General features: G+C 37.0%; 1 long non-coding RNA gene across 1 annotated transcript; it reads left to right on the top strand.

Moving 5' to 3' along the window:
• The first annotated feature begins 11,148 nt into the window (after positions 1-11,148).
• On the top strand, positions 11,149-11,502 carry LOC106947404 (uncharacterized). Its single transcript, XR_001424977.1, has 2 exons — positions 11,149-11,189; positions 11,403-11,502. It is a non-coding gene; the product is annotated as an uncharacterized LOC106947404 (long non-coding RNA).
• The last annotated feature ends 2,509 nt before the right edge of the window (positions 11,503-14,011 follow it).

Raw genomic sequence — 14,011 nt, 5'->3', positions numbered from 1 at the left:
ACTCGTAGTCAAAACATGGGAGTAAACAAGCCCAGTGCGTGTTAGCGATTTAAAAGTGAATCCGTGCTCGAGCGAGAGCGAAATAATGGAGTTGGATGAAAACAAGCTTCACTCACCCTGAAAATAGCTGAAGGCGCATGAAGTCTGAGCTTAGCTGTGTGAAGATAGCATCTTTCCCCTCATTAGCACAGCTACTGTAAGTTCTCTGCTTCATATGAAACAAATATTCTATAGAAAGATGGAGCCAGAGTGACCAGAAAAGCTCCAGTTGTCACTTTCAGTCCTTGTTTCATTAAAGCTGCAGTAAGTAACTCTTACAAAAGTTTATTTTTTTACATATTTGTTAAAACTGTCACTATGTCAGGACTGACAAATAGAATATGAAAAAAGTTAAGTTCCTCTGCTTTTTGCCATTTGCAGTAAAGGTGGACGAATGGATCAATCCAAAAATATTGATACCAAGTTGGTAATATCAATACTTTAGATTTAAATCAATCTCAACTATACAGTAAAAGGACTTTGCTTTGATTTGCATTTGATTTTTGCATTTATTTAGGAAACACTGCACACATTTGTTCATGGAGAAATTTTACAAAAAGTATTTTTTTCTACACCTTTAAACTTTATTTAAATTTTGTCCTGGGTTTTAACAAAGCAAGTCAAAGGAAAAACCATAAAAAACGCCTCAAAGTTAGAGGTTAGGGTCGGACGAATAGGTCCAGATTTCTCAGAACCACAACACAACTGCTGCTTTAAAAAAATAACAGCAAGGCTGAGGGAAGTACTTGACAACTTTAACATCTAGATGTGATGTTATAAAAATAAAGTGACCCACACAACTCTGACGTCTCAGTGTTTGAATTAGCTAATCAGTCGCCGTTGTGCTAGCTTAGCTAATAGCAGCAGTAGCTAATAGCAGCAGTAGCTAATAGCAGCAGTAGCTAATCTACCACACCGATCACTTCAAAAAGTAAGCATCAAGCCTAAAAGGATAAAACTGACGGACTGAATGCTCTGTCCTGTGTGTGGGAAATGTCTGAGTGTTTTTTGGTGTTGAAACCTGATGCATAAAGTGGCGTTGTCGTCAGTTGCTATGGCAACGGCCTGCATGTAGCGTAGCCGACACAGAGAGCGAGAACAACAGCGGTTTTGATTTGTTCTCTAATGGTTTTTCTGCGATGTTTTTCACTTTCCTGTGGCAGGTGGTGCTAAATCAATGATACCTTCATCTGCAGGTTTCATTTAGTTCACGGAATCGTTTTACTGCGGCAGCATGTAAAAGAATCGTCTTTTTGGCCTCCAGCGTCATGTTACCATGTTATTAAAAGCAATAACATGCAGGGAGTCCATAGGTTGAAAACATAATATTATTCTTTCAAAGCTGTATTTTATTTTGTCTCTTTTCTTGTTGTTGTGAATCTATATAATTTCAGTTTGTCTGACTTTTCTTCTGGTGTACCTGAATTATAAAGGTTATTTCTGGCTTACTCTAAAAGATGCTAGAATATGACCTTCAACATCAGGCGTTTTATTAATTAAAGCTTCATCTTACCTCAGATTTTTTATGACTATATGTCTTAAAATTGTTATTAAATGTTGAAGGAAAATGTGAAGATGTCTGGGAGATGAAATTATTTGACCATTTTTAATTGACAGGCTGGATGTAACAATTCACAGACAATCTATTATTTTTGGAAGCCTGAGGTTTGAATCCTTTCGTCTCTTGTCTTTAGTTTCAACATCAGAATTGTAATAAAATGTGAATTCCGTGGTTCAATCCACCATCTTCTGATATTCACCTTTTTTCTGTTACCTTTTTGCTTCAAAATGTTGTTTTGTTAAAAGGTTAGATATGAAGAAACGCACACAAAACATCACAACCGATAAATAAAATGTTTGGTTTTGGTCTGGTCCAATTATCTTCTCCTCTTGTGCCAAAGTAAAGGTGCAACCTTGAGTTCAAATTAAGTTAAATAGAGTTTAAAACATGTTTTATTTGTTCTTGGAAAGACTTTCAAAGATAAGGGGAAAGTGATTTTCTGACTGAACTTTTTGCAGAGCACCTGCTAAAAAAAAAATATGCTCAACATCAATATGAAGATTGAAAATATTCATCAAAAATAACATTGGTACTAAAATTCTCTAAAACAAATTAAGACATTTCCAAGCTCTTTATATTTGCATAACAGTTTTAACAGATGAATGTTAAAACCTGAGCTGAGTTGTGAAAGATGCATTATATTTGACATATTTAGCTCTGAACAGAAATTACTGTTTTGTTTTTTAACAATTTCTGAAAACAAATCGTTCCAGACGTTCCTGTGAGGTCAACCAGCCCAGTGAAGCTGCTCTAATCATTTAAATTAGAGGAATTTTAAAATAACACAGACTTTGGCAGGGTTAATTATTCCCTTTTTTCTGTCCTGTTTCTAATTTTGCCAACACATCAAAGCCGTTTGCACTTTATGAAACTAAGTAGGCAAAACAACACGAATGAATCGATTCAAAATCTTTTCTTTGGAGAAAAATAAAGACAAGTGTTGGGATTTTAATATTTTTTTTATTATAAAAGACAACTAAATGTCCAGAGATGCTATAAAATCCATATTATTGCATTTTTTTGTCAACTTTAAATTCCTTCTTTTCAGTCATATTTGCATTTGTCTCACTACATTTTACACAAATCAACAACTTTACAGAAACACAAAGTTTTCTCACATGATGTTGAGCTTTTATTCAGTTTTATTTCCTCTTATGTCCAATTAAATCAATGCATTATTGACTTTCTTTATGCACTGATGAACTGGTTTAAAAAAAAATATGTTTGTATTTTATTGTAAATGTGATTGAGTTGAACCAAAGCTGCAGTTTCTGGTACAGTCAAAGTTTTCATTTTGGCTAAATTTGAGGAATTTAAACTGATTTCTTTGTTGTTGTGGATAATTTCTGATGCGGTTCTGGTTTGAATAGTGCAGGTATTTTGGAATCAAGGGTGTGAAATTCACCACATTGCATCAGGATGACTTTTTTTTTTTAATTAACCATATTGTCTCATTTTTCCTTTTTTTTTCCTGTATCAAAAAAACCTTCTAACTGGGAACATTTTATGTTGAGTTAAATAAAATATTACCGATGCCAAAAAAACAAAACTTTTAAACATAATTTCACCCTGTGGGCTGGAGAGCCTTCAGCTGCCTTGTTGGATGAAATACTGATACATAGATGATCCACGTTTTATTGACAAACGCCGTATTGTAAAGAAAAACCATTTCTCTGAAGTTCAGTAAGTAACTTGTACCGTCTTTTAGCTTCCTTTCTTTTACAAACCTAAAAAGGCTTTTTTATTTTTTTCATTATTTATGATCATCCTTTCAGTAAACCTGAGTGAGAAGAACATATATTTTTCAGTGGGTCATCATCTCAACCTCAACACGATGTTGAATATGAAAGGGTGAATTAAAGTTCACGCTTGAATTTCTGTAACTTAGGGAAAAAAAGCATCTTGTGTAATTAACATAATTAAAATTCGCATTTATGCATTAACAGTCACAAAGCATAATTTATTTACAGAGACTTTATAATTAATTTTATTTGTTTTTTTCTGGCATTTTGTTTATTTTGGACATTTAAAATGTCTTCTAGTTTTAATTTATCATTGTTTTACTACAAAATATTACTTGAAAATGGTCTGAAAATAATATTATCACAACAACATCTGGGACAATTTATCATCCAACAAAATTTGTTATTGTGATTTATTTATTATTTGGACTTTGTGACATTTAGACCAATAAAATGAATAAATAATGGAGAAGAGGAAATAATTATGCATGGTTTTCATTTTTCTTTCCAAATAAAAATAAGAAAAAGAAGTGGAAAAAGAGGGTCGACCTCAACGATTTTGGCCTAAATTTTCAGATTTTAATAAATAATAAATATTGCAAACAATGCATCATTTTTCATCCAATTCTCGATCCGTCATGAAATTAAAATAAAACGCAAAAATGTGAGTGGTGCAAATATGATCACACAGGATTCAGCTGTTGTGTGAAACTCAGGAGGCAGGAATCGCTGTTAAAGTCGTGACCTGAATCTGAAGCAAACCCATCCGGTGAATTTACCGTGGCCTTACCAACGAGGTTAAAATGTGGAGCAGGTCGGAAAAGATTTAGAAGTTGGATAATATCAGGTGTATTTTATCATGTTAGAGAAAAAGGAAACCATTTTGCAAAATGTGCATCGTCTGTGCATCAGATCGGCTTAATCCTCATCACTCTTTGTAAATTTTCTCTCTGCTGTTCAAACCTAACATTTCAGCTGCAACACAAAACTCTTAATTCCACTATCAAGTTGCATAATCCGCTAACAGTCGGGCTGCTTTGCTCCGTAAAGCTCCGCGGAGGAGAAAAATCTGAGAACGCCTCAGAAAGTTGTTACATAAGTATTTGGACTCACACTGGCTTATTTCACATCCCTCCTCTGTCAAATAAGGGTTTTCCCAAGAAAGAGGGTTACCATCTGCAAAGATCATGAGATTTGCTACAAGATGGTAAGTGAGAAAAAGCAGCTCCTTCTTTCATGGCAGAAGGTGTGAAAATGTGATCATCTTTATACATTGATGATAAAATGACTAAAACCAGGCGATTGTTGGCAATCTGAACTTGATGTTTTGTGATTTACATTTGTTTATTCACCACAACGCCGCAGGCGCTTGATTGGATGATCCCGAGCGTTTCTTTGCAATAAGCAAATACACCCTGGTCTATTTTGTATACAATCATAAATGTCAATTTAAAATTTCAAAGAAATACACATTTAAAGAGCCTCAGTGAAAACGGGTTTATTATTCTTAACTCTTTGGTGCAAAAAGCTGATTGAGGATGGATTTATTCATTGCATGTTTATGTCTGTTTGTATAAGGTTGAGATGGAACCGCACCTGAAGGTATGCGCCCTTTATTAACCAACACAAAAACGACACAATCAAAACCTGCCAGATTACTTCATTACCCGGTGGAAATAACTCAGAAATAGTCCAAACATTTTTCTTTCGGTTCTTCTTATGGACAGAGATGAAAAGCCCATGTTTGACAAGTTTTGCTTTTGCATTTTGCACGTAGGTTTGTAAGGCATTTCTATCCGAAAGAAAAGGATGTGAAACTTCACAAATGGGTAAAAACATGGAAAAACCTTAAGAAAACTTTACAGCAGGAAGTACAGTGGCCATCGTAAGAAAGACTTCCAATATTCAGTTATGACGCAGAAACTGATCAGTACATTATTGCGACGGAACGCAAGAGAAAAGAAAATCCTCGATGCTCTGAACCGCCTCGTGTTTCCAGCTGAGGATGATCATCTCATCTCATATTTCCACTTCCAGTAACAAACCACACAGGCTAGAATTTGGTCAACCGTATGTTAGGGCTGGTCAGTAAATTAATACCAATATTAATTACATACCGAAACAGACACATGATCAATATCAACAGATATTTGACGGAATATTCAATAATTTCGACAAACTCCAATCCAGAACCGCACAGGAAAGGATTTAGGTCATCAAGGCTAAGCTAAGTTAGTTGCATCAACCAACTCAGTCGCTCCGTGGTTACCTAGCAACAATCAGGCTGTTGCTAGGTAACCACCGTGCTTAAAAACAACAAACAATGTAGTGGAGTAAAAACCATGGATGGGACAGAAAGGCTCTCGCCACCAGTTTAAGATATTTAAAACAAAAAACTGATAAATAATTATTGATATCAAACTGATTGTGTTCCAGCCGTATCGTCCAGCATCCACTCCTTTCCATGTTTGCTTTTCCTCAGCATCAAACGTCTCATGAACCTAAGAGTATTTTAGTGGCAGAAACATCAATACTGTATAATCAGGTTGATGGGGAGCCATAATTTTCCTCTCAACCTGAAGTGAGCTGGAAAAGGCTTATTTCCATATTGTGGAGCCTTAGAGCCTAAAATATGATTAATATTATCCATCAAGTTCAACAGCAATGTCAGAGGTTCAGTCACCACAGGTAAGTTATCATCTGTAAGAAGCCATCATTCATATTTTCCTCCTTCAGCATCTTTGATGATAATTTACCTTTTTATATTCCAAATCTTTTGTAGTATTCAGCAATACCTCTAAATTATCCCAGAGTGAAAACTCAGTTTGGTATTTTTCCCCCTTTGACCAATTCTTTGGCACAGGGTTCAGGATATCATCCATCTCCAGTGCTTAATATTTTTATGCCTTCTTAAATTTGCTCTCAAGGACGAATTCATTCAAAGCCATTTTTACTTCATTTCATATTCTATTAGCAACACATTTCATCTCCACGTCCTTAAAACGCTCTGTGTCAGTCCAATTCTCCGGACAGGCAAGTAGTTTTGACAAATCATGGGGGGAAGTACTCAAACACAAATCTCACATATAATACAAATTTAACAGTATACCAGAGAAAATGACATCCATCCATCCATCCATCTTCTTCCGCTTATCCGGGGTCGGGTCGTGGGGGCAGCAGCTTCAGAAGGGAGGCCCAGACTTCCCTCTCCCCAGCCACTTCTTCCAGCACCTCCGGGGGATCCCAAGGCGTTCCCAGGCCAGCCGAGAGACATAGTCCATCCAGCGTGTCCTGGGTCTTCCCCGAGGCCTCCTCCCGGTGGGACGTGCCCGGAACACCTCACCAGGGAGGCGTCCAGGAGGCATCCTTACCAGATGCCCGAGCCTCAATTGGCTCCTCTCGACGTGGAGGAGCAGCGGCTCTACTCTGAGTCCCTCCTGGATGACCGAGCTTCTCTCTCTAAGGGAGAGCCCAGCCACCCTGCGGAGGAAACCCATTTCGGCCGCTTGTATCCGTGATCTCGTTCTTTCGGTCATGACCCAAAGCTCATGACCATAGATGAGGGTGGGAACGTAGATCGACCGGTAGATCGAGAGCTTCACTTTTTGACTCAGCTCTCTCGTCACCATGATGGACCGGTACAACGCCGGCTTTACGGCAGACGCTGCCCCAATCCGCCTGTCGATCTCCCGCTCCCTTCTTCCCTCATTCGTGAACAAGATCCCCAGATACTTAAACTCCTCCACTTGAGGCAGGACAACCCCCCTGACCCGGAGAAGGCACTCTACCCTTTTCCGGCTGAAGACCATGGCCTCGCATTTGGAGGCACTGAGCCTCATCCCGGCCGCTTCACAACATCCCAACAAAAGATAATTAAAAATTGGCGCAGAGCAAAGTTAATAGGTCACTTAAACTCATGAGCTAAAATGAACTAAGAAGCTAAAGCTTGCTAACCTTAAGTTACCCTTTAGATTAGGACTAGCATCTTAACTTTAACAGAGGGGAAAAAAACATATAAACACTAAAAATAGGTAAAAAGGTAAAACAAGCGATGATACTGAAACTGAATGATTGTTCGAAGGAGGGTTGGAATTAGGGGCGGGATTAAGGTCTTAATTAGTTTTAATATGAGTAAAACAATTTTTTATGAAATCTGTAAAAGGTATGAAAAATTTTAAATAAGCAGAAGTCCTTGAAGGATATGACTCAATGTTTAACTTTTACCAGCGTCTCTAACTGGAAGTGCAGAAAATGTTTTGCAGATTTTTCATATATGTCATCAATTAAGACATATTTTTTTAATCACCGTGATAAGAAATCATTAGAGAGTTGGACTTTTGACAGTAAATTCTCTTCTATAATTGCAAGTATCCACATATGATTAAGATCCATATCTTCTTTTGACATTTAAATTGCTTCCCTGGCTTTGGTCATTAATGCACACTTATACTTACTTTTAATTAAAACGGATTGTGTCATTTAGTTAAATGGCTCTCGGTCTGGCTTGGGTTGCATCTGATTTTAGCCGTTAAGTTATTAGAGTCCTCATCACCTAGAAGGTCTCTGCACATATACAAACTCTTGCACCTGGCAAACTGATGCAGAGGAAATCCTCTCCTTTATGAATCAAATTTTTAAGTTCTTACACTCATGGAGTGCTGCTTCCTTGGGGCTAAAAGAGAAGAGCCATCTGGCTTGTTATTCGTGCAAAATCTGAAATACAGCATCTGTTTTGGTGTGAGGCTACATTAGCGCACATGACGTGGGGAGAAAAAACATATGTTAATGCAAAAACAAACAAATTGATGTAAATTATGTTGTCATCCACAATGTTGTAGTGTAAAAGGCCAGGTGGGCTTCATAAACGGCTTTCCATCCATAATTTGTGGTCAGCTTTGTGTTTTCTCTTTGGTGTCAGAGAATCAGAGTGAGGTATGTCAGTTTATTGAACAACACCAGTGAACCTGTGTGTTTCTACTGTAAGAATAACGTCGTGTTACAAGAAAGATCAAAGAGTGGAAAAACTTTCTCTGTAAAAACACCAGCAGTTTGTCTCACTGGTTCCCAACAAAACTGCAAACAACTTGATGCTTTGCCTGCATTAATGGTGCTAAATTCAGACTAAATACCAAGACAAAGAGCTATTTATGGAGCAACATTGGGGTCATAAAGTTTGTTCAAAAGAAACTGAAAATAATTCATTGATTTTTTTTCTATTTCAAATCTTTTTGTGTTTCCCATCTTTTTTTCACTTTCAAACCTTCTTTAAACACATTTTTCAGTTTCAACTCTTTCTTTTTGAGAAAAAAAACAATGAAAACTTGAAAAAAGCATGCTAGCAATAAAAAGACGCCATAAGATTAACCATTTTAATTACAATTGACATAAAAAATCTCAAATATTTACTCCTTTTGCCAAATGGTTTGATGTTTTGAGAAATATATCAAGCTGAAGAGTTAAGTATGGAGCTAAACTGGGGCCATAAATTTTGTTCAAAAGAAAAAAATAGTTAAAACTGCAAAAAATTATTTTATTTTGTTTTTCATTTTGCAAACTTTTTTTCTTGTTTTTTTATTTTTTTAAAGTCTTTAGTGAAAAACCAAATCCTTTTGCCATGACATTTTAATTACAACTGACATAAAAAAAACTGAACCCATATTTAAATCTGCCAAAAATATGAATAATTTAGGTATTTATTATAGCGGCTTTCAGGAAAATATTCTTGCATAGTTGTATTTTTTTTTAGAAGCCAAATTTTGTATGTTTAAAAATGATAACCATACAAATGATGACTTACCTTTCATATATTCCACATAAATCTTCATAAAGTCTTGTGAATGGCCATTCATTCTCTCAACCAGGTAGAAACGGTCATCTGCTGCTAGTTAACACCACCACGGATGTAATTTCATAAAAAGGAACTTTCTGCTCCGAGGTTTGAGTCTTAGGAAGGCGTTAGATGATAATTATCAGCTGCTGCCAAGCCGTAGAGCCTGCTGCTTCCTCTCAGGTGGATTATATAGTTTGGATTTATCTTTTCCAGTTCATGGTGTCGTAGATAACATTTCCCCTGAGGCGGATGCTGCTGCTTTGCTGAGGCCACATAGAGCCCAGTGATGATGGTTCAAAGATAATTGATACAGTGTGCGCCAACGTTGCTTTATCTCGATTCGACCAACTACATCATCTGTGTTAACCTTATCTTTTCAGTGAGAAGTTGCTATCTGATTTCTTTATTGCTTCTGATATGGTATATTAAACCAAAATAAATGTGAGTTGACAAATCGTGCTAGCAGACCAGCAGCTGGTTGGCAGCGACGGAGTTCGAAATGATCACCACACGAACCTTTCTGTCCGTATTTTAGGAGCAGATGGAGGAAGCAGATGATCTGATGAGCAGCTCTCCTGTCATGTGACTGTTTTTAAAAAACGCTTGCAAAAGGAGTAGCCGTTTGTTTGGTAGAGGTTTTGGATAAAGTGGAATCTGCACTCTAAAAATGGAGATGTTTTTAGGTAACATGAAAAATAAAGAAGTGATTAGAAATGGTTCCAACCTGGAGTGCTGTAGCAAATTTCCGGCTTCCATAAAAAGAATGAAGCGGTTGTGAGTCAGCTGCAGAGATGTTGGGTAAAGTTGGGTAGAGGAACATTTTGTTTGAAGCGAAGGCCAGCAGGAGGGGGAGGAGTAGGAGGAGGAACACGGGAATCAAAACGGGTTGTTTTCCTTTTTTTCCTGCCAATCAGAAAAACCTTCCAGGAGATAAAACAATACACATCAAGGTTTCCCTTCTCTCCCCACAAAGTCTGCAGGTCTGAAAGTTTGACCTTTTTTCTGCCGTCTTACTCTTTGTTCATTTCAGACTTTCACTAATAAACCTCTTATCTGTCCTGCAAATTACCGTGCTGACTTCAAAGTCCCAGGAACGTCGCAAATCGTGCTTTTGTTGTCTTCCAAGAGACGTCGGATGAAGATCATATCTCGGTTGCTTTGTTTACAGGAGTGTCTTGATGAATCTTAAATCAGTTTGTTTTCATTTTTAGTTAAACATCTTCTTCCTGGGGTCTATCTGTGCGAGTATTGTGGGCTGTTTGGACTCGGGTCAACGGGGAGCCTAAACGTCATGCATTATGCATGAGGTCGGCTCACAGGCAGACAACAGCGCTGTCTGTGCTGCCGCGGCTCAGCCACACTGATTTGCAGAGATCATAGGCACAAGCGGAGGATAAGACAGATACAGGAGGAGGGAGGCGGACGGAGACAGGGGAAACACGAGAAGATAAAAGGCACACATCGGGAAATATCTGAAGCACAGGTTCATTCAACTTGTAAGAAAGAAGAAACCCTTTTTTCGCTCTACAAAGCTGGCACCCCATGAATATCTCTAATTCTGTCTTTTAATAACTTTTTGAGTTACCTGCTTTTTGTTAAGATTTCAAAACTAAAAATACATTTTACTGTCAGAAACCTGGTCAGGGTGCATATGTGTGCCTTGACTGAGATGCCACAACATAAAAATATTTGTGGAAACAAGAGATTCAATCATTTAAAGTGAATTCTCTTGTGTGTATCATAATTTTTTTTTTTAGATGATTACATTTTCTTTATGCAAATACACAAAATTTTACCAGTTATTTCTGGTCTCGTTTCTAGTGCACTTGAAATTAGACAAAAATAACTTAAAAGTAAATTGTCAATGAAATACAGGAGCTTGTTTTATGTCAATAATAATAATGTTGATGAAAAAGTAGCTACTAGTTCCACTGGCAGATAAATTTACTTTTAACAAGAAATTTCCTCATGTTATAAGTGAAATAATCTGCCAATGGAACTAGAACTGGGTTGCTAGGTGACAGCCTGGGCATGACTGGGGTTGCTAGGTGACAGGCTGGGCTTGGCTGGGGTTGCTAGGTGACGGGCTGGGCTTGGCTGTGATAGGTGACAGGCTGGGCTTGGCTGGGGTTGCTAGGTGACAGGCTGGGCTTGGCTGGGGTTGCTAGGTGAGAGCCTGGGCATGACTGGGGTTGCTAGGTGACAGGCTGGGCTTGGCTGGGGTTGCTAGGTGACAGGCTGGGCTTGGCTGGGGTTGCTAGGCAACGAGAAGTGGAATATTCTACCAATGGAACTCGGAATTTTCCATCAATATTAAGGGATTATTGACTTAAAAAATATTTCTGTCTAATTTTAAGTGTATTGAGATATTTGCAGTAGAAGCCAAACCAAAACTACTTGGTAAGACTTTGTGTTTTTTGAAGTGCTTCTGCTTATTTCCAATTTACTGGCTCAGAAAAAAACTAGTTTTAAATTACTTAAATGATCTTTAAGCCAAATAAATTTTCTCTAATTCAATAAGACCAACACACTTAACACTAAAATTAGTGTTCAAGGTCAGCTTTTCTGAGAACAATGCTCTGCTTTCACTCAAAGGATCTTGGGTCCAATGGAAGATCTGCTCACAAAAGCTAGGAAGAAAAGTTTCAGAAATTAGACAGTACAGAACCACATTCATGAGGTCAGACACTGATGTTGGACAATCTTTCATCCTTGGATTGAATTCAGGACTCTGAATAAGTTATTCCTCAGTAAACTTTCTCATTTTTGTTTTGTGGACGTTTTTGGATGCAGTTTGTCAGTCATGTAGCTCCGTACGCTTTGTGGTTAAGCTAATCTGAAAGTCGTATGAAGTTTAAAGTCTGTGCAGAAAATTGATGACCTTCATGTACCATGATCCTCAGCTTTTTCTGACCCGGCTCTATGATTTTATGTAAATTTGGTGACAGAGTTCCTGTTACTTTTAGTCACATCTCATTATTCTCATAAAATTATGTCTATCATTCTTAGTTGCTGAATTTTTACGATTTAAGTAAAAAAAAAACAAAAAAACAATCATTCAGCATCAAGTTTTACTACGGATACTTCAGGGTCACAAATTGTCAACTGAGCTAAATTTCTATCAAAGCACTTTGCAGTAAAAGTCAAAGAAATCCATTTATGGTGTTGGTCCAATGGGGGAGCAGAACTTTATAACCTTGACACAAACATTAAGCTTCCATCTGGCTTTTTAAAGTACTTTCAGCACCAACTACTGCAGTCTGACAGACCTGCAATAAAATGTACTTTTATTACACTTTTTATAGAAAATGTTCATGATTTTATAGGCAGCCTAGTCTAAAAGTGCAGCTATTTGCTCGGCTAGATGGCGACTCATGGCAAGTTCTCTTTAGTAGCATCGGTGAACTGATACTTAAAGATAGATGGGAAGAGGAAGAGGAGAGAGAAATGATTTTATGAAATTAAAAACCTCAAGAGGAAACGATATTGTTTTCTTTTCCCGTTTTTCACATCACAAACAGAAACTTTAATGTACTTAATGCAATAAATCAACTCAAAGTTGCAATGCGTTTCTGTTTTCAGGTGATTTATTGAGAATGTCTTATTTTGGGGTATTAGAGTAAAGGAGGATTAATGGATTAACTTTTCAGATCTTATTTTCCTTCCACCTCACAAACGACTGTTTTGGTTTTGAAAACAAAAAATTTAATTATGAGAATAAGGTCAAAATTATACAGGAATAAAGTTTAAATAAAATCAGAATAAGGTCAAGATTACAAGAACAAAATCATAATGTTATGATTTATGGTCTTATTTCGACTTTATTCTTGTAAATAACATTGTTCTAATTATTTTTGACTATTTTCATAATATTACCACTTTTGTGTTATCTCAACTTTATTCTCATATTTTGACTATTCATGTGACTTTTTCTTGTATCATTTCCTCTTTATTCTTGTGCAACTTTATTATAATACTACAACCTTATTCTTGTATTACTTTATTTTTGTAATACTGCAACATTCTACTTTATTCTCATTTTTTCACTTTATTGGCCTTTTTTCATTGTTTTGACTATCACTATATTTCAACTATATTCTTGTAAAACTTAATACTACCACTTTATTTTTGACTTATTCTTGTAATAATATTACTATGAATTTGACTAGAAAGTCGTATGAATATACAACTTTGTTTCATAATATTTCGACTTAGACTTTATTCTTCATTTATTATTTTTATTTATTCTTTATTCTCGTACTTTGACTTTATTCTTGTATTATTTCCACTTTATTATTGTACAACTTTGTTTTTGTAACATTCTTATGATAGTTTCTCATAGTTTTAAGAAATTCTTGTAATTTTATGTGTTTTATTCTCTAATCGTTGCACTTATACTCCAATATTTACTGTTGGAAAAGCGGATAAAACCCCATTGTGGTTAAAACCTAAAGGTGTGAATGCTATTGCAATGCATTGTGGGTGGAGAGGAGCAAGCAAAGAGGGAGAGGGCGCTGGACAGATCGGCCATCTGGACCTGTGAGCCGACAGCTTGACATGTTCCAAGAACAGCAAACATGGAGCAAACGATCGGAGCGCGGCTCCCTCCTGCGAGCCGCAACACGGAACACGGGGAGCGTAATTAGAGGGGCCCGCCACGAGTGTCACCGTGAACAGACCGGTCGAACAGAGATCAATGCTCTGCTCTCTCAATTAATGAGGCTAATGCGGATTTGACAGCCTCTTCATGGGAGATCTGCGTGGAAAACCCGAGGAGGGAGGGAGAGAGAGAGACTCATGAAACTCAGAACAGAAACGTGCAAATCTTTGACACACAAA

This window comes from Poecilia latipinna, unplaced genomic scaffold (genome assembly GCF_001443285.1).
Source record: "Poecilia latipinna isolate Pla-1442-1.1 unplaced genomic scaffold, P_latipinna-1.0 Scaffold238, whole genome shotgun sequence".
NCBI classification, from domain to species: domain Eukaryota; kingdom Metazoa; phylum Chordata; class Actinopteri; order Cyprinodontiformes; family Poeciliidae; genus Poecilia; species Poecilia latipinna.
Note: the sequence above shows the minus strand (reverse complement) of the source record. Positions and strands in the feature narration are given on the sequence as shown.